This window comes from Parus major, chromosome 2, assembly GCF_001522545.3.
Source record: "Parus major isolate Abel chromosome 2, Parus_major1.1, whole genome shotgun sequence".
Lineage (NCBI taxonomy): Eukaryota > Metazoa > Chordata > Aves > Passeriformes > Paridae > Parus > Parus major.
Window position 1 is genome coordinate 146,931,335 of NC_031769.1, and position 19,956 is coordinate 146,951,290.

The 19,956-nt window shown below is 40.1% G+C and overlaps 1 protein-coding gene across 2 annotated transcripts in view; it reads right to left on the reverse strand.

Annotated features, from left to right (window-relative positions):
* Positions 1 to 19,736, reverse strand: part of PTK2 (protein tyrosine kinase 2) — a 190,985-nt gene extending 171,249 nt beyond the window's left edge. Inside the window, exons 1-2 of one of the 2 annotated variants that reach the window (XM_033512470.1) lie at positions 19,605 to 19,736; positions 4,687 to 4,745 (exon numbers count right to left, since the gene is read on the reverse strand). The gene's annotated coding sequence lies outside the window, so the exon portion shown is untranslated. Of the gene's footprint in view, positions 1 to 4,686; positions 4,746 to 18,607; positions 18,759 to 19,604 lie in introns of those variants that run through there. The other variant, XM_033512471.1, reaches the window with a different exon arrangement.
* Between the last annotated feature and the right edge of the window lie 220 nt (positions 19,737 to 19,956).

A 19,956-nucleotide genomic window follows, 5' to 3' on the forward strand; every position in this document is an offset into this window, starting at 1 on the left:
ACAGGAGCCGATTCTAATACTTTATAATATGAATAAAATAAAAAAATACTTTCAGATAAGTATCTGAAACCTGGACATACTGCAAAGTTAAGAATCTACCAACTAGCAGTAAGGAGCACATTATCATTGATCATTTTGTATAAGAATTGTCTTGTTTAAAGAGTCAGAATACCCTGCTGCTTTTAGAAACTTTCCAAGGCCAGTGTTAAAAATTTTTGTGCATTTCAACAGTAAACAACAGCCAGTGCACACCTTAACCCATTAACCAAGACACAGTATCAAAGGCCAATTATACATTAACACTGAGCAAGCTAAGTTCTCAAAGAAGCAGAGCTACAAACTTTAACTCAAATAATAACTAGAACATCATTACTTAAATTTGCCATTTAAACAGCCTGGAAGGGAGCAGAAGCAGCACTTCATGGCTATCCCTGGCATCATCAGAATGTGCTGCTACAAATCCTATCCAAGCTGCATTACAAAGCAGTACTATTTACAGAGTCACACTGTTTTCTGCTTAATGTTTCTCTGTTCACATTTACCACAGGGCTAACAACCAAAACAAAAACTTGGTTTGGGATATAGAAGACCTTTAGCACCTCCAGAGGGAAAACTGAAACTCTACTTCATTCTATCTCGATAACATATTGCAAGATAATCCAGACATGCTGAAGTTTTATTGAACTCCAGGGAAGGAATAAGACAATGCAGGACAATACCCCAAACACTGAAATTTATTTCCCCAAGCCCACTTAGTCCCCTGTAAGAGACAGCAGTTGCTCTGGGGACAGGCTGACGAGTATCTGCTATGCCAAACAAAGGCCAGGACAGAACTCAGAAAGGCATCAGGCACCACACAGAGTGGTTTGTGTTCCTTACATCCAAGCTCATTGCTTTGAAAACCCTGCTGGTGCCTGTCAGCACAGACAGAGCACAGAGCCCTTGGGAGGGCCCAGCTTGAGAGAAGAGGATGTTCTGTACCAAACTTGCACACATGTGAGCCCAGCCCAGCCTGCCTGGAAGAAGCTGAAGTTTATCATAACCTTGGTGGCAAAGTAAATCTTTCTGCAATGACCCAGAAGTCCAGAATAACAAACCAGTCAGGAAGCCCAGCAAAATTCCACTTCCAGAAGCCAGGAGGAGCTATAAGCATATAGGTCTTACTGGCAAAGGGCAACATCCATTAATTAGCTTTACACTTGAGAACATTACTTGTTCTTCACAAGTTGTTCTTTACACCTTAAAGTGCCAACTGAAATCTTTTGAAACAAATTCTTTATCAAGAAAAAAGACCCGAATGCATTAAAACAAAATTACATGCATAGCATCCAAAATACACAAGAACCCAGATCTCTGACATTTCACTAGGGAACTAATTCTAACTGTAAGAGATAAAAAGGAACATTAATTTCTCCATCTGCAATACTGTATCTAAACAAGTGTTGTGCTGGACACAACAATGCTTCTCATCCAATACTAGTCTAATTCCACCTAATTCAATGGCTGACCAGCATGTTTGAAATCACAAAGTAAGTACACGTAAAATTACCCATTTTTATCTACACAATGCCTGCACCAATACCATGCTCAAACACTGGCCAAGGAATAAGTCAGAAACAAAGCTAAACAGAACTGCTGCCCATAATCCCTTCCTGTTGTATGATTTGTGTATTCTTCACTCATCAATCTGAGAATCATAATAGTGTTTTGGTTGGAAAAGACCTCTAAGACAACTGAGTCCAAGCATCAACCCAGCACTACCAAGGCCACATAAACATATCACCAAGTGTCATATCTATGTATCTTTTGAATATTTCCAGGGATGGGGACTCACACAGCTCCCTGGTCAGCCTGTTCCAATACCTAACCATCCTTTTGGTGAAGGCATTTTTCCTAATATCCAATCTAAATCTCCTCTGGAGCAACTGGAAGCTATTTCCTCTTGTCCTGTCCTTTGTTTCCTGGAAGAAGAGCCTGATCACCACCTGCCTACAGCCTTCTGTCAGGGAAGTGCAGAGGAACAATGAGGTTCCCCCAAGCCTCCTTTCCTCCAGGCATTCAGGGATTCTGGATGATGTTAACAGAGACATTTTGTCAAGTTTCCTGCTTTTCTTTTATGGCCTTGATATCCAGTGAGTTAAATACAGAACTGCCAAGTGATTTCAGCACTGTTCAAATCAGTGAGATATCTGCTCTGAGTGCAAATTTTAAATGCTACAACAAAAACAGGCATGTCAGAGCTAAAATTGAAACCTTTCATCTTAAGTTCAGTGACTCCATCCAGTACAAATACTAATAAAACCATAAAATGAATGGTTGAAGGCAGCACTACCACAGCACACTTGAAAACTCCATCCTGTAAGAGGAGGGCTTGAATACTGTCATCAACAGACACAGGTACTGGGAGCAAAGAGGTCATGATTCTGTGGAACAAAATATGTGATCACATGATGAAAAGACTACCATGGTACAAGTAACAGCTTGACTTTTTGCACTATGAGTACAGTAAGTAACAGTTTATAAAGCAGCTGGATAAGTAACAGATGCAGTACTTCCACTGGAACTGACATTGCAGTATTTGCATATACAATACTACTTTCAAAGAGCAAGTAGCACTAATCCCTTCCTCCTACCAAATCCCCAGCCAGAAATAAAAAAAAAATATCACAGACTTCAATATAAACCTGACAAGTCAGAAGTACTTGCAAACTACATTTAAGATTTTTCACTGCTTCCTCTTACTCCATGTTGTATTTCACAGCCTTGTTATTCACTGGGCTGGTTTTCTATCAAGTCTTATCTAGGCAGGTACTGCAAGATATTTACCTAACAACCTAATAAATACTCTGTTGTCACGGTTTTACCAGGATATGACTCATTGGAACCATGTATTCCAGGGAGCAAATGGCTTCAGTTCACAAATCATACAAGCGCACTTTTTTGCTTGTGACATCACAACAGTCAGAGCTGTTCCTTTCAAAAGGTCAAACAAAATTAAAGGAAGCATTAAAAACGCTCTGAAATCACAAATCTGATTTGCAGACCTTTATATATGATAAAATGTTTTGTTCCCATACCCCTGCCCCTGTTTTCTGGATTTCCCACACTATTAGTTTTCCATGTCCAGGAAATATTTCCAAGGGTCTGGGTTTCCATCCGAATCCTAAGTCAGAATTAACAAGAGGCATAAGGCTACAAGTTTTGATTTTAGCTGATAAAAACATCAGTACTGGCTCCAACTGAAATATTTTGGGTTTTTTCCAACTTAAGTAACAAAACGGAAGACTACTATTTTTCAAGCCATTCAAACTTCTTTGGAGTGGTGAGAGTAGATGGAATTCCTTGGAAAAAAAATAACTGCATGATATAAACAAATATAATCCCATACCAGAAAAGGGAAGGGAGAAATTGGAGAGGGGAAGCAAATATGCACCATAAACTTGAAAACTTAAGTTTAAGAAAGGCTGATGACATCCAGAAGTAAGCTACTGAAGAATAAAGGTAACTATCCCTGAAAACTTAGATGGTCAGGAGACATTAAATGACCCTGTGCTGATTCCTGAAGATGAAAATACATTATCTTATGGATACAAGGTCACAGCCTGAAGTCCCATTAAAGGCCTTCTCCATGAAATGCAAGCAGTCACATCTCCTTTGTTCTCAAGTGTATTACAGTCCAGGCAAGAGCATTAATGACTCTAAACCAAGCGATATCAAAGTTTCAAATAAGGGCAACAACATTCACAACCTAGATTCACAAGTACTCCTGAAGTAGCAGAAGATGAATTTTGTTACCTGCCAAAGCCTAAGTAATAGGAAAAAAAAAAAAAAAAAACCCAAACACTTTAATACAGGCTCCCAAACCACCAGCCACAGGGAAGGTTGTAGAAAGGGGGGGAAACCAAACCACAAAAAAAAAGTAAGGATCCAACAAGTTATTCTAGCCACACTCAAATGTAAGAATATTCCAAACATCCATATGTATGAGCAGCAGTAAAGGCAGAAGTCAGAAATACCAACTACACTGAGAAGTGAAACTGAAATTTTCAAATATAACCATTCACCCTGGAGACAAGGGGGTCACAAGGAATCAAAAATATGCACATCAGAAATTAATTCCTATAATAGAAAGAATACTGTGGCTGTAATTTCTCTACTCCTGCTTTCAGCTGAAATTCTTCAGATTAGGCTGAGCACCCCTACAGCAAAGATTTTGCTTTCTTAAGACCCATTTCTTCTGTACTACAGAAAAGCAGAACACAAGAATATTATTAGTATAATTAATTAATAATTAATTAATTATAATTAATATAATTATTAGTATTTTGCTCCAAAAGGCAGCACATGGGACTGGTCAGACAATTTTCAGCCAAGTGGCTTTGGTAGGTGAGAAAACACCTTGAAAACTCCTCCCATGTACAATAAATTAATTGCTGCACAGTTCTGCCCACCTCTGTACCCTTGGACTGAATGGAAGGACCATGAACAGGTTGTCAGAGAAAAGCCAACTCAAGGAGGCTCAAGGAAAAAAAACCAAGAAATTCTGTTCTAACACCCACTGTTTAACAACCAGAATTTTCAACATTAATTACAAGGAAAGAACAACAACAGCAAAATCTCATCTTGACCTGATTTACCCAGACTAAAACTCAGTGTGAAATTGAAATCATTAGTTGTTGTACATACCCTAAGTAGACTTTCCAGCTCTCAGCAGCAGATGCTCAATACAGGATGAAACATGAAATCTGAAACAAATATTTAGAATTCATTAGGGTATTTTCTTAACTAATGTCAAAGTAGTCAAACATCCAAAAGTCTTTGGAGAATATTAACTGATATTCATGTTATGAAGACAAGATAATCTCCCTAAGGAACCAGCTGCAGTACCTATCCTATTTAACAAGTGTAGATTATTTAGCTGGAAGTTCCTGGGAAAAGAACAAATAAATCCCACCCTAAAGCAAAACACAGAAGAAGGTTGTAGAAGTAAAAGCCAGAGACTTGTATTTGAACTCAAAGCAGACAAGCTGCCTGAAATACTGTTGGTCCCATGAAAGCAAACTAAAAATTTCCCGTTATGTGGATTTGTTATTTTGAAAGAGGAGGAGTGTTAAAGCATCACAAAATGAACCTTTATTACTGATAATATACATTTAATAGCAAAAACAAGTGAGTGCTGAAAACCATGATGAGTGATTCAAAACATTAGCAGCATCCAGATCTAGAATTAGAAAGTGCTTCCCTGGAAAATAAAAAGTGAGTGGGAGGAACTAGTGAAAAGCATTTATTTCCTCAGGGTATGTGCATCACAGGGCAGCCGAGCCAGTTTCTCTGCTGAAGTAACGAATTTATACAGATATTGCTTAATATGCACGTAATACACAGAGAGTTGTGGGTTTGTTTCTTAAAGAAAATAACTGATCTAAAAGAATTCCAGCACCAAGTAATATAGAGAGTTGAGTTTATTACTTTGGTAGTTGTTTTTCTTCTTTCCCTTTCAAACAAGTGTATACTATAGCGATAAAGACAGTACCAATAGAAAGCCCAAGCTTATATATTATGCACTTAAAACTGGATTTCTATGAACTGTTTCCCAAACTTCCTTCACCTTAGATACTTAATTTTCCACACACATAAAGGCCACCACAAGATTTCCACAAAAAATCTCATGGGATAAAGTAACACAAAAAGTTAAAATAATCTCTGCACAGTTTCATCTTAGTTATCATTTTAGTTTTCATCTAAACTGTAATAAACTGGCTGTGACAGGAGAAAAGTAAAATACTTTTAATTTCAACATGAAAACCAGAAAAAAGAGACACAGACATTTACCTGACACACACATCCATACCATGGAGGGAAAAAAAAAAAATCAGCAAGATCTTGAGATGCTTTTATGGCACTATATAAGATGAATGGCACTGCCTCCAAATCCTGGTTTTATGGTTAACACAGAATCTGCTAAGTCAGGCTGTCCCACCATCTCTGCCAGACTGAGTGGCAAACAACAGCTTTCCCCAGAATCACGCCTGCTCTGAACAGTTTTATGGCATTAGTCATGATTTGGGACAATTTGCAAAAGCACTGATAATTAACACAATGGGAATGATATCATGGCAAGTCCTTTATGGAAAAGCAAATTGCTCATTAGACTGTTTCTCAGACTGAGAAACGCGTGCACTTATTGATTTAACTAAAGGTGTTTTCTGATAAGGCAAAAGCTACTTTTAATTTCCAAGGCCAGTAGTAATGACCACTCCCTACTCTGGGAAGTTACATCAGTAGCATCCTTAAAATACTTGCTAAAATAATACCATGGATCTTACATGCAGCATCAAAAAAGCACCAAATACTAGAAAAATATTATTTTAATTGCTGAGGCATCAATAATGTAAACATTTACAGGCATGTTAAATTTTCCACACAAGTTCTCCCACTGATTTTCAATAGAGCCACCCATGTGTATAAAATTCAGTGTACAAATGCATAGCACTGTGATTTGATTTGATGTTGGAAGGCAATCCCAGAGGACAGATAAAGGGCCTCTCGTTTGCTCATTAGCTACTACAAGTAATGCAGGCAGGACATTCCAAACATGGGATCATTTCTTCTCCCTTACACCAACAGCCTTTTCCAGGCACACCTTCCCAGTATTTGTTTTCACAGATTACTTACTGATTTACTTCATTCATCAATTACTTAGGAAGCAAGTGGTGACAAGAATTCTCCTATGCTAAACTCAAGTCCAACCAGTTTTAACACTTCTTATAACACCGATTAGTCTCCTTCTAATAGGGATAAAATGCTGAAAGCTTCTAAAGTGGTCAAAAGGAGATTAAATGTAAAAAATTGTTTGGGTTGAAGATTTGTGCTTTTATTTTGACTTTTTGTTAAAAAAAAAAATTTAATCTATGCATCTTACAAAATGGTTTCTTTAAAGTTAAAAAAACAAAAAAACCAAACAGAAAAAACCTAACAGGTACATCTGCTCAGGGAAAAAAAAAAATAGAGGAGAGGGAGATTTTTCATAGCTTTTGAAATTTCTCTACCATTTTTCATATGGGAAAGGTTTTCAGTAAAGTGACAATACTTAAATGTTAAATTTAACACTTTTTGTGGTGGAAAACTATTCCCTTTTAGATTTTTCCTAACCAGCTGCAAGTCACCCACTTGGTCCACTTTTGCTTCCTTGTTTTTTCTTATTCTGTTTCATCTACTCCTGTAATACCTTACTCTCCACTAAAAATCAACACAGAATTCTACCTATTTGTAATTAAAAGATAACTTACTTGTAGGTCTAAATGTCCACATACAAGGTCTGAAAGTTTAAGTTTTGTCCTCCAGTATCATTCTATTCTCTCTCTAATTTGATTCCTTCCCTAGGGACACCACTGAGCCATTAGACAATTACCAGTATCCAGGAGTAAAAATCCTAATTTAATTTCTAGGCTTAGAGCTCCTTCCTCAGCTTCCTTGTTTCCAGCTACCTGTAAAGCTCTTTGATTGTACGCTTCAAGAAAATCTGTCCTCTTCACTCCTTCTACTCATAAATTACTCTCCCTCCAATCCCTTCCCAGATTCTCCACTCCATTTCCACATACCAGTGACCTCAACCTCCACAAAGCCAAAGATGGACCACTAAAGACCAACATTATTTGTTTCACTTCCCTCTCCTCTGATCCACAGCAACAAAGCAAATAAACAATTTTATGCACTGTAACATTTTTATCCTTACAAAACACTTAATCTGGTCTCTGATGATGCTCTTTTGCCTCTACAGTGAGTCAAAGGAAAACTCCACAAAGATCACAGCAGACAGGAAAGACCTGAAGTGCTCTGTCAGTGCAGGGAAAGAACAGGAACAGCAACTGCTGGGCACAAGTAATATCTTATTTAGCAGAAATGAGACAATTATAGCCAAGTTATCTGCAATGTTATTATTCCTGTAACTGTACTCTCCTGTATCTTGCACAAACAACTGAATCAAGTGAACTTTGGCAATCACTGAGCAACCACAAACCAATTTCCATCAGTGAACTGTACACTGCTCATAGGGAATTTTCTCCAGCCACTTGTTTCAAGGATGAAGAAAGGATCTAAGTTTTAATGTTTTATGAAGATAGGAAGTGAAGCATTCCATAGGTCTTCTGAAAAAATGTAGTCTGTATGAAAATATATATTTAGGACACAAAAAAAGGAGAATGAAGCTACATCAGGGGGAATTCAGATAGGACATGAGGATAAAGTTCTTCACAGGAAAGGTGGTCAGTCACTGGAACAGGCTCCCCAAGGAAGCAGTCATGGCACCAAGCCTTAGCTGGACTCAATGGTCCTTTTGGGTCCAACCTGTACATACATGCAAACCCTAGATTATCTCACCACTCCCCCACCTCAAGCAGCAAGGGCAGCAGACCTGCCTGGAGCAGTTTCAGCAGCAACACCAAAAACACACCCATGTAAAAGAATAATTACAACACAGCCCTGAGTACAATCTATGAACAAATGACCCTGGCCTTCAGGAGAAGCCCCAGAATAGTCAGGGTAGTTACTGAATTCTAGATGGACTCAAAAGCATTGTTTGCACAGACAGTCCTGTACGGATGTAATAGTCTTGTTTCAGGACAAATGGCATACAAGTACTAATTTCACCTTACCATTGCATAGTGGCTTGGCCACCAGAAGAATATAGTTCATAAAGCAGAATTTGGACATGTCACTGGACCCAAACATAGAGCCTAAGCACATCACCCCAAAAGACAGCCCCTACGACTACTGTCAACAGCACCACCAAAAATTTCTGCAGAAATTTTTAACCAGGTTGCTATAACTTAATTGGGGAAAGAAGTACAAACTTCAATAAGATCTCAATTCCATAACATACTAAAAACACATGCAAAAAAAAAAAAAAAAGAATCCATAATTACTATCGCCTCCTATTCATGTGAACCATCAGATAAAATCAGCTAAAAAGACAAAGCTTTAACAACATAGAACACAAGTTCAACATAATACTTCAAACTGCTGTAATACAGACTCAGTCCAAAAAACTATCATATTTCAAATGACAGCTGTGCATTAAGTACTCACATTATATGCACATGGGCACCACTCTCCCCCTCCCCACTTCATTTTGACTGTGCTCCAAATCCTTTTTCAAACTCACCACTTTCATCTTGCCTTTCCAAAACTATCTTGACCCAGCTACCCATAAGGTCTTGTCTTGTTTTTCTATTTCTATCAACTTCAAGAGTAAGGTATTCACAAAAATGTGTTTTATGTACATTTATTTTCACAACTTGTGCAGCCCTCACCGCTTTTGTACTTTCACTGTATGATCTCCTCCACAGTATAATATGACCAATGTTCCTGCTCCCACTTGAGTACTCAATATCTATTTCCACAGAACCCTGGTACCAAGCGCTTTTGAAAGAGAGAACTTCAAAGCAATCCCCATTTAACACCAAAAAGCCATACAGATAAATACATTCTAACTCCAAAATCTGTTTCCTACAAAGGGAAGCTCTGTTCAATACTCTCTTCAGATTGTAAAACAGTTTAAAGGTTGTGTTTGCCTTTAAGAGAAGAAAAAGCTGATTCAGTTGTAAAATGAAGCCAATGTCTTCACTCCTGTCTTGAAGAATTCCCTCTCCTCTTCTGATGAAAGGAGCAAGGTCCAACACTGGCTGCTTGAAGCCCTGGAACAGCGTGAGAGGAGCAGCACTGCCGTGACACAAAGAAACCTCCCCCTCTGCTGAGCTGAATGAGCAGGGGCTGGGAGCCTATGACACAACTAAACTTTCACTTCATTTAAATCCCCATCCGCGGATTAATCATGTGCTGCACACCAGCTTCCTCTAAAGGGGCCTAATCTTCTAAAAAAATTCACTGGGTTTTTTAATAAATTCATGTAGGTAGCAAATTTCCGGAGTACCAAAGCTCAATTTCTTATACAAATGAAATACCGTCAGGAACTCCAGGCAGGAAATGGAACAGAAGTGAATTCAGTGTTACATCCCACTCCTCCTTTTTGACTCCACTCTTTGACGAAGTTTTACAGAAGTTCTGATTTTTTTTTTCCATCCACATCCCAAAAAACTAGAGGGATTAAATTCAAACTAATATTCACAAAGTCTTTAAGAAGAGACCAAGTCAGGATATTCCCCAAAACAAACACATCCCATATACTTTTTTCCACTATTTCTCTTACAAATTTCAATCTTCAAATTGTACAATCAAAATATGTGGGCAAAATAAAAATAGTGTTTTTCACCTATGGAAATAGATTGATTTTTTCTGAAAGCCATTGATTAATATGTATAAAGCAATTTCTGTACATATTCACTGAGGAGTAGAGTAACTGCAATCCTTCTCCTTGGTAGAGATTCCCCCCAGCCACCAATAGAAATCCCGCAATTTACAAAGACAATCCTAAACAAGAAAACCAGTTTTTAGAACTGATTAAACAGGTTTTAATGCAGATGACAAGAAAAAGGCTTCCCTTTACTTCCACACCAGTTGTGGGGTTTTTAAATGACATTTATTTCCCCAGACCACAGCAGTTTACACAAATTCCCAAACATTGCACAGATGCACAGTCTTAGCTTCACCTTTTACCCTAAAGGCACCACGAAAACTCAGAGGCAGCACTGAAATGTTAATTTCAATATCTTCTACCTCTAATTTTTAACCTAGTGATTAAAAAGCTGCCAGATCCATGCATTTATTCTTTCCTAAGGATCATCTCAAATGCAGGTTGCTCCACAAATCACAGTGCAGCAGCAACCGTACCATGTACAGCCAGCCAGGATTACATTTTGTCTCCACACACATTTTCACTAAAGATTACTTAATTTTGCTTCCCAATCTCAGTAGCAACTTTTTCCTTCCATGGCAAAATGCTGAGAAACATTCTGACTTGCTTTAAAACAGATTCATGTGAGTTATGATTAAGACAAAGCCTAGTGGTCAAAACATCAAATTATCATACTGAAGAGTGAAAGACTGACAGAAAGACAAAGAAAAGAGTCAACAAAAGTTCCTATTATTCTGAAAACAAAGCTCATCTTATTAGTATATAATAATATATTGTAATTGATGAAAGGGCAATACTAAAAGAAATAAGAAAAGTCATCCTAAGGCCACTTTATCAACTTGTTTGTACAGTTTAAAAGTCTTGCATGTTTTCCTCCTTGAAACTGAATAAAACAGCAGCTAAACTAACTTGTAATATCATTAACCAGTTTATAATGCTGTTTTCCAAGCCCTACGTAGGTAACATCTACAGAAGAACTTGATCATTTCATGTACAGAAAAGCTCTCCCCATGACCTTTCCAGCCTTCCACAAAGGAAGCACAACCTGCTTTGCCCAGGACAGACTCACATCAAAGCTGCACCGTCTCGGGCAATTGCAGAGATACCAGAGAGCACACGAGCTCAGAGAGAGCTCTCACCTGCTGGGGTTACTGTCAGCTACCTTTTGATTATCACCACAATCCTGCAAATAACAACCCCACCTTCTTTACCTGTTCTCATCACTAAAACCCATGCTGAACAGGATTCAGGAGGTCACCTTGTCATGCTGCCACTCCTGAGGCAGGAATGAACAGCATCCCCTTTTTGACAGATGCCTAATTTGCTCTTGAAGATTGTCAGGGATGAGTCCCTTCCCTAATTGATTCCAATGGTTTGTTATTCTTGGAATTAGAAGTCTTCCTCCCCAAGTAGCAACCCAAGTCTTTGGTCCTATTATTTAAATCAGCTAATTCTCATTTTAGTCCCTGTAATCCTTTATCATCTTTATCCTTGTAGTAGCCTAATGCATGGGAATAATTTAACTTCTTATCTCTTGTTAAGTCTTAATATCTTAATTTGTTCAGTTCTTGGATGTCATATTCTCAGGCATCTCCTACTAAATGCATCCAAAAAAAGAAACCCCTTTCTTGATGTCCAGCACCCAAAACTGAACTCTAATTAAATCCTACCAGTGCTGAATCTAGCAGAAAAATTATTATTTACCTCCCCAATACACCACAGCAGAGCATTTCTTTACCTGCAGACCAAAGTAAATCACACACTAAACACCCATCAATCAATAACCTCCACACCCCAGTTCACTCAGCTCTTGCAGGATTTTAAAAGTGTATTTTGAGCAGAACATTTGAACAACAAAATTCAAATTGCACTAAACATGGAGCAGTAACAGAGGCTGTAGAGCTGAACAAGTGCAGAAAACAGCCGGCTTAGTGATTTATACAAACTGAAGTGGAAATGACAAGATAATTAATAAACTAACTGAAATCTAGAAGCCTTTAGGATATAGTGCTTAAGCCTGAAATAGAAAATGAGAGCTGATAAAAATTCAGAATTACTTCTTTAGCCATTAATTAACAGTGTTCTTATAATGGAGCTGTTAACACCAGAGTAAGAACTGAAACTATAATTTGTAACATTTGTAAAGAGCTTCACTGAGAGCCAGAGACCAACACATGTCAGCAGTCTGCGAAGGTTTCCTGGGTGAAACCTGGCAATGGAAAACAAGTTAAAAATGTAGTAATATTAAATAGGTTTTGATACAATTAAAAATGGAACTCAAGACATTAAAACTTTCCAACTTGTGGCTTATTAACTGGAAGGTACAATTCTATATACATATTATCTATCTATTATCTTTTTCTGCCATACTTGTAAAATGAAATGTATTTTATTTAGCAAATGCAGTTCTAAGTCAGGCAGGATGAAGGGTAACAAGCACACTGACAAATATAAATTAACTGCAATGCCCATGCCAAGGTTCCTTCCAAGCTGTACGACAGTACCTTAAATTAACACTTGGATCCAATATCATGGCTTCTCCTCTTCCTGGTGACAGACACTTCAAACCCTCCACAGGAAGCACCTCAGAACTGAGGTGGTTTTGTGCCAGGGTTCACTGTTCTTATATTAAACCTAACATTAAACAACACAGCAGCCGAATTAATTCTGCCATTGAAAGGAAAAGAAGAAGCCACAAGAGGAGAAATAAAATTAGTCCCAACTTCTGATACTGTGGTTGTGTTAGTGGTTCCCATCTGTCTGCACCACTGGTTGACAAAATCAACGCTATTAGGCACGAAGGTTCCTAGACAGTGGCAAAAATACAAGAACATCTCCATTGAGTTCCAGAACTAGGTGGGCAAAAGGGTGAAGAAGGGTAAGGACTTATAAAAACTAAAGTATGAAGTTCATCTCTTTCCAAAATGTTAGTTCCAACAACTGAGTAATACCTGTTATACATCCCTTTTGGACCTACACTGGGAAATCCATTATGAATTAACTCTGCCTGTAAGGAGCTTCTGCTACAAGAGCATCAGTAAAGCAGCAAAGGGGACGGAGGAGGAGACTGCTAAAACCTGAGGTACACCCAAGCATAAAAGAACAAGAGCATTCAGCCACCAGCAAAAGGAATTCCTGCTGGAAAAGTATATTAGAAACAGCAGGGGGGAAAACTGGTAAACAACTTGGTTGGTTAACCAAAAATAAAAAGGAACTGTACTCTTTTAAACACTAACTTTATTTTTCTTCTTTCTGTATTAACCTTTACTTGAAAAAAGCAGGCAATAGAAACTCCAGCATACTAACTCAGAACACAAACTATTTGCCCCTCTGAAGACAAAGATTGGAACTGCTCAGTTCAGAAAAAAAACAGAAATCAAGAGCAGATACCAATGTGCAAGTAAGAAAATGGTGGCAGATTTTATGTTTTTATATTATCTCTCATAGAAAAAGAATTTAAAAGATTGCCTGAAATCAGTAAGAGGAAATTCTCTTTTGAAGATCACAGAATTTCTGAATCTCAAAGCTGTGGAGTATTACTGAGAACAAACTTGCCTCTGCATTCATGCTGAACATAAAACCTACAACAGACAGGATGAAACAGGTATTGATTGATGTAAATCTCAACTACTGGGTGTAACTCAGACCCTGGGATTTCTAAGTCTCTCACTAGTACCTTCAATAGAGCAATCTAGGATGCACTGCTAGAAAATTATCTATTAAATGCTGATGGAGCAGAGACTTTACTGGCTGCTGTACATCTCATGGATTATATCTCTCAAGACTCCAGGCAGTGCTTAAGGCCTGGGAAAAGAAGTGGATACCTGGTTAAAGAGGTGCATTCACAGCTACAAAACACATAATTTAACTCATTCTGAGCCTCTGCTAAACTTAACTTCTGGTATTACCTAGTTATTTGCAGCAAGAAAACAGGAAAAAAAGATAAAAAAAGAAAAAAAAAAAAAATCATCTGCTGCTTCAATTCCTTCCTACAAACTTCAATGGGACTGTAGGAAAAATTATCTCTGCCTTCCAAAGATACTTAAGAGGCTCAGATAGGCTGTTCCCTCTCTCCTCCTCCAAACCAAAAAAAAAAAAAAAAAAAAAACAAACAAAAGCAGGAATTGCACATTTCTATGTGTGGGTAAACAATGCAAGGACCAAGCATGGCAGCAGGAAGCGGGAGCAGTTCAGAGTCAGCAAAGCCCTCTGACCCCTTTCTTGCTGTCCCAAGCACTGTAACAGCTTCAGCTCAGTCACTTCTCCCTCTGCAAAGGCAACAAGTGCCTGATTTAAGGACTCTTGACACATACACAGGCTAAATCTTCCAAATTTATTGCTCAACGTAGCTGGATCGACAGCAGTGGCTGCAGGACACTGATGCAGAGGTTTTGCTTATATGCCTCTGGGCAAAAGGAAGGAAATTAGTCTGGGGTCTTGAAATGAGTTAAATTACAGTTCCACGGGCAGGGAAAGAGTCAACATTAGAGGAATTAACTCTAAACTGACCTATACTACACTGTTACCAAGTTGGAACTCAGCAGCAAAATGAAACATAATTGAGTGCTTTGTTAGGTTGCCTTCGCAGAAGAAAAACAAAAAGTAATGCTTCCATGCAACAGGAAGCTAACAAAAAGTACTTCAAACTTCCTTCATATGCCCATTCTGCACTAAACAAAAGGGGAAGAGGAGTAATCCAGATAATCAGAGGGCAGAAAAAAAGGTAAACAAGTCCAGAAGAGTTTTGCCAGTTCAGCCATGGGCTGCTGCAAAGCTGAAGAACGTTTAAATGAACCCAGAAATCAGAATAATGCAAAAGAATCAGACGTTCTCTAACAAAGCCTACTGCCTTCAGCATTTGTTAATTACCTCTTCCATTCTGATTTTTACTTGACAGAAGTTGTATTCAAACCCTGTAAACCAGATTTCAGAAACTATCTTCCATTTTCTTCCTCATCCATGAAACACTGACACTACCACTAAGCTGCATCTCCACATTTCAAGCACTGTCAGAGCCAGAGAGAATCGGTTTCTGTGTTTCTCCTCCCACCTCTGAAACTTTTTCCTCCACACATGATTCCCCAAGTCAACTGCCTTCAACAACACATCCCTCTGATGTGCTGAAAGGTGTATGAACTGCTAAAATTTTCATGGAAATTGGTAGCTTGGAAAACTACCACACACCTGGGTAATCACAGCTGTCTCCCTTGCATCTGCTTTAATACAAATCCAGAAAACCACATCAAGCCTCCCACAGTTTTTTTGTGCTTTTGGTTGTTTGATTATATTTTTGTGAGTTTTTTTTTAAAATAAAAGCCCTAATACTCAGAAGTCTGCCCAAATACAAGATTCGTATCCCAGCATCCGGAGAACAATGCTGGACAAGCAATAAACTCCTATCTTAGGAAACTTACATGGTGGAAAAAACACAAAAGTTATACAGGAATGGGACTGGAACATAAAAATTTAAGCCTGGAACCCCAAACTCACAGGTTTTTTAAACTGTTCAGCCCCTAAATAACCACTTTCATTGATAGTTCCTCTTATTAGCCATCAACCACTAACTAAATATGGAGAGCAGGACGTGAGGAACAAAAGCTTTCACAAAGATCTACCTGACCATCTCCATAGACGTCCTTCATCTCCTACACCCAAAAATCCCTTATTTAAAAACAGATATCTATCTGGATACCACATTTTCCACTTAATTTCCCATTCTTTCAGCTTCCTGTCTTTGTGACAGACACAATAAACCACATTCATTGAACACTGGTAGAACACACAACTTTTAAGTGGCATTATATACAAACCAAGAGACTCACTTGAAATTGCTAACAATTTATAAACTCTGCTCTTGCATTAATCTGCATCAAGGTTCTAGGTTTGTTTTTTGTTTTTTTTCTCCAAACATTCAGAATAAAAAGGACAGCTTTTAGCACTTGGCTATCCTGCAAAAGTTCCCATTCAGGGAGACAAAGATCACTTAGTTCAGGTGCTAAATAAATGCATTCTAAAGTGACTTTCAGACTGTTTCTCCATCATTTCTGCTCTTATTCTATAAAGGAACTCAAAGTGATGCGGTAAGGATTTCTTTGTTGCAGTTTTTAAAATTCTGACCTGTAATTAAAACATTTTCAAGAAATTAAGTCAATATGTCCATGTTTTCAGTGGTATTTGAAACTTTAGAATTACACTAACATAAGATGAGAGGAAACACACATTTAGTCGGGAAACCACATCTGATGGAGCTAAATCAGTCACATCAGGAAATAGGTCTGGAATAAGAATTCCAGTACAAATTCCTTTTTATGCACCTTCTGACCAGTTACTGACATTTTTCCAGAATGTGAAAATACACTTAAGGTAGTAATCTACATAAAATGTAAGGTTACAAAGGTCCAATTTAAGACAAACAAAACCACATGAGACTATTCAAATCTTTTATGTTTTTATAGAGATTTAACAGCAAAATAACAACCTATTTATAGTTACCAATATTCTTCAAAACTACACTTTGAGAACACAGGAAGTTATTTTTCATAGGGAAAAGGACTTTTCCATAAATCCTAAAAGATGTAAAATGAATGGGAAAAGCCTGTATTGTTATTATGAATCCTATATCAAAATGAAGACCATCCTATTACATACAGCAGTGCCTAACAGGGGGAAAAGAAAATATCATTTTGTTATACAAATGGCAAGAAATAAATTATAGATTCTTTAGTTACCCTCCTAATGAAGAAAAATCAACCCACCACATTCACAGATGCGTTAAAAAAACAGAACATGATCTCCTAAACCACCAAAGCCACCTCTTGTATTACTTTATCTCTAGAAAACACTCCTGCTTTTATCTCCTCCTATCATCCTTCCCAAAATATCTATTACTTTGGTGGAGTTCATAATACTGAGATTCCCCCATTCAATTATTACTCATATAGTAAACCATAAGATTAAAAAAAAAAAAAAAAAAGAAAAGCCCTTTCCACAACAGGTAACACACTCTGAAGCAAAGGCACATCACTAGGTATCTTGAAAGAATTTTTAAAGTTATTTCAGCAAATTACACATTGAAGACATGAGTGCTATTCTAAGAATATTCCTTTCTGGATGAAGTATTCCAAGAGTTGATTGGAATTCCAAGAGTATTCCAATACTAGTTGATTGCTGTGTCGCTACACGTGCTTAGTACCTTTAATACCCAAGGCTGAGGCCAAAAACAGCATAGAGCTTTTGACAAATAAGCACTATGTCATTTTCCTTTCATGTATACATTTTAACCTTCCTGCAAAATAAAAGGTCAACCAACACAAACATCAATCCCAGCCATGTTCCATGAAAACTGCATTTAAGACATAACAGCACAAAAGACAAATTCATTTCAGAACTGTTTTTCTCTTGTTGAGTTACCTGTAGAGTTTTACAGTCCTGTGAGAGACAATTTGTCCAGCAACCAGTGTCTCTTGCCTTTTTGTCAGATTTTAGGTCCATTAAATTTCCTGCATGGATTGATCTCAAAGACACACACACATATTCTGTACAGAATCTCAGCCACAAACCCTGCTTTAAGAAATCCAGGGGCTGTGTTCCCCATCCACCACACAGGCAAAGGCATTCCCAAAAGAGGGCAAGGTAACAGTCTGATTTCAGGGGTAAAAAAAAAAGGGTCAGATGGAGAAAGGAAGTGGTGGAATTTTGGACGTGGACAACACCAGTGAGATAACAAACTGTTCCATATAACCGTGTAATATTTAATATTTTCTGGCCCAAATCCAGTTGCGCTCCTGACCTTACCCAAGTTTAACAGAACCAGAGATGATTAAAGCAGATTAGCTTCGAGGAATGTGGGACTTCTCCAATTAATCCAGGAGGGGGAAAAAATGTATCAAACAACTTAATGCCAAAGGAGAGTGAATTTTAAAGGGACACTGCAATACCACTTCACTCTTACACTAACACTTGCATTAAATACTTCAATATGAATTCCCAAATGTTTCTCTTTTCAGGCAAACTTTTTGTTTAATGCCTTTACTACAGCACTGCTCTTATCCCAGTGAAACTGCCAAGAACTGGGCTCCAGGCTGACGCGGCTCCAGTGCCAGGGCCTGCAGGATACCCTGCTCCCGGAGCACTGGAACAGGACTAACACAGAAACAACACGGCCAACACTGTTTCAGCCAGAAAACAAAAAAAGAACGGGAAATCAAAGAGTAAAGTCTACCCCTTATCCCAAAAAAGCATCATCAGAGCACAGGAGGTCCGGGAAGAGAATAGATGTGAGAACTGGCAACCTACAGCATATGCTTCCCAATTAGTCGCGGGGATTTGAGGAGAACGATTCTCTGTTACAGCTGCAATTCTCACTGTACTCCAAAATCAGGTTTACAACCGGAAAATGAAAAAGTATCTGATTTCTCCAAGAAGTGCAAAGGCTCCTCTGTGTGATCCAACTTCTGTGGCACCACCGGGCCGACACGAGCCGCGCTGAGGGGACGCCGCTCCCTTCGCCGCTGCAGACACCAGGGGCTGTCCCCGGGTTAAGGGACCGGAGCGCTGCCCCGATCCCCTTTGGATCACACGGTCCCAGCGAGGGCAGTACCAGAACAAACCAAAAATAAACCTCCAAAGCCCACACACCTTAAAAAAAAACCCCAAACCCTAAAGAGAAGAAACCTCAACCACTTCCCTTGCGCTGCCGCTCGGGCTCCAAGAGGCAGCCAAGGATATACGCGCTCGCCTGAGGAGGGGAAGGGGCAAAGCCAGGCGGTCCGGCTCCGGCAGCGAGGGGACACCTCCTCCTCCTCCCTTCCCTTTCCCTTTGTTTACTTTACGGACCGTCCCGCTCCACCTCGCCGCCTCCCGACACATCCGGTGGGACCGGCCGGGGCTGCGGGGTGGGCAGGGCGCAGGGGGCGGCCGGATCCCCCAGGGTGGGGGACGGGGCAGGCGGGGCACCAGATGACCTCTCCCCGCAGCCTCCTCCTCTCTTCCATCCCCTTCCCATTCTGCCTTCCCGGGGAGGGAAGCGGCTCTGCCCAGAGACCCCCAACCCACAGCGCGGTGCCTCCTGCGCCCCGGTGTCCGCGGCAGCCCCTCCCCGGGGACACAGGAACGGGCGGCACCAGGGACGATCTTCCCTTCCCTGCGGAGCCGCCGCCGCTCCCCGAGCCGTGGGCTGGGGCGGGGGACACGGAAGGAGACGCCGCTGCCCCCCTACACCCCCTCCCCGTGATGTAAATCGGGGCCGCTTCGCCCGCCCCCTCCCCGGGCAGCGCTCGCCGCCGGCACTCACCCCGCTGCGGGCACGGCCGCCTCCGGCGCCGCGGCGAAGAGAAGCCGCGGTGGAGGAGGAGGAGGACGAAGAGGAGGAGAAGGCTCCGGAGGGTCTGCGCGGGCAGTGCCGCCTCCCTTCTCCTCCCCTCCCTCCCTCCGTCCCTCTCTCCCCGCCCTCCCGGCGCGCTGCACCATGGGATGCGCCGCTGCTCCCCCCCAACATGGCTGTGGGGGGGTGGCGGTGCCGCCCCTCAGGGAGCGAGGCGGGGGAGGCGCGTCCCGTCCCCGCGCCCGCCTCAAGGGCTCTCCTCTCCCTCCCTCCCTCCCTGCTTCTCTCTTTCCCCGAGGCAGCGCAGATCCTGACGGGATCT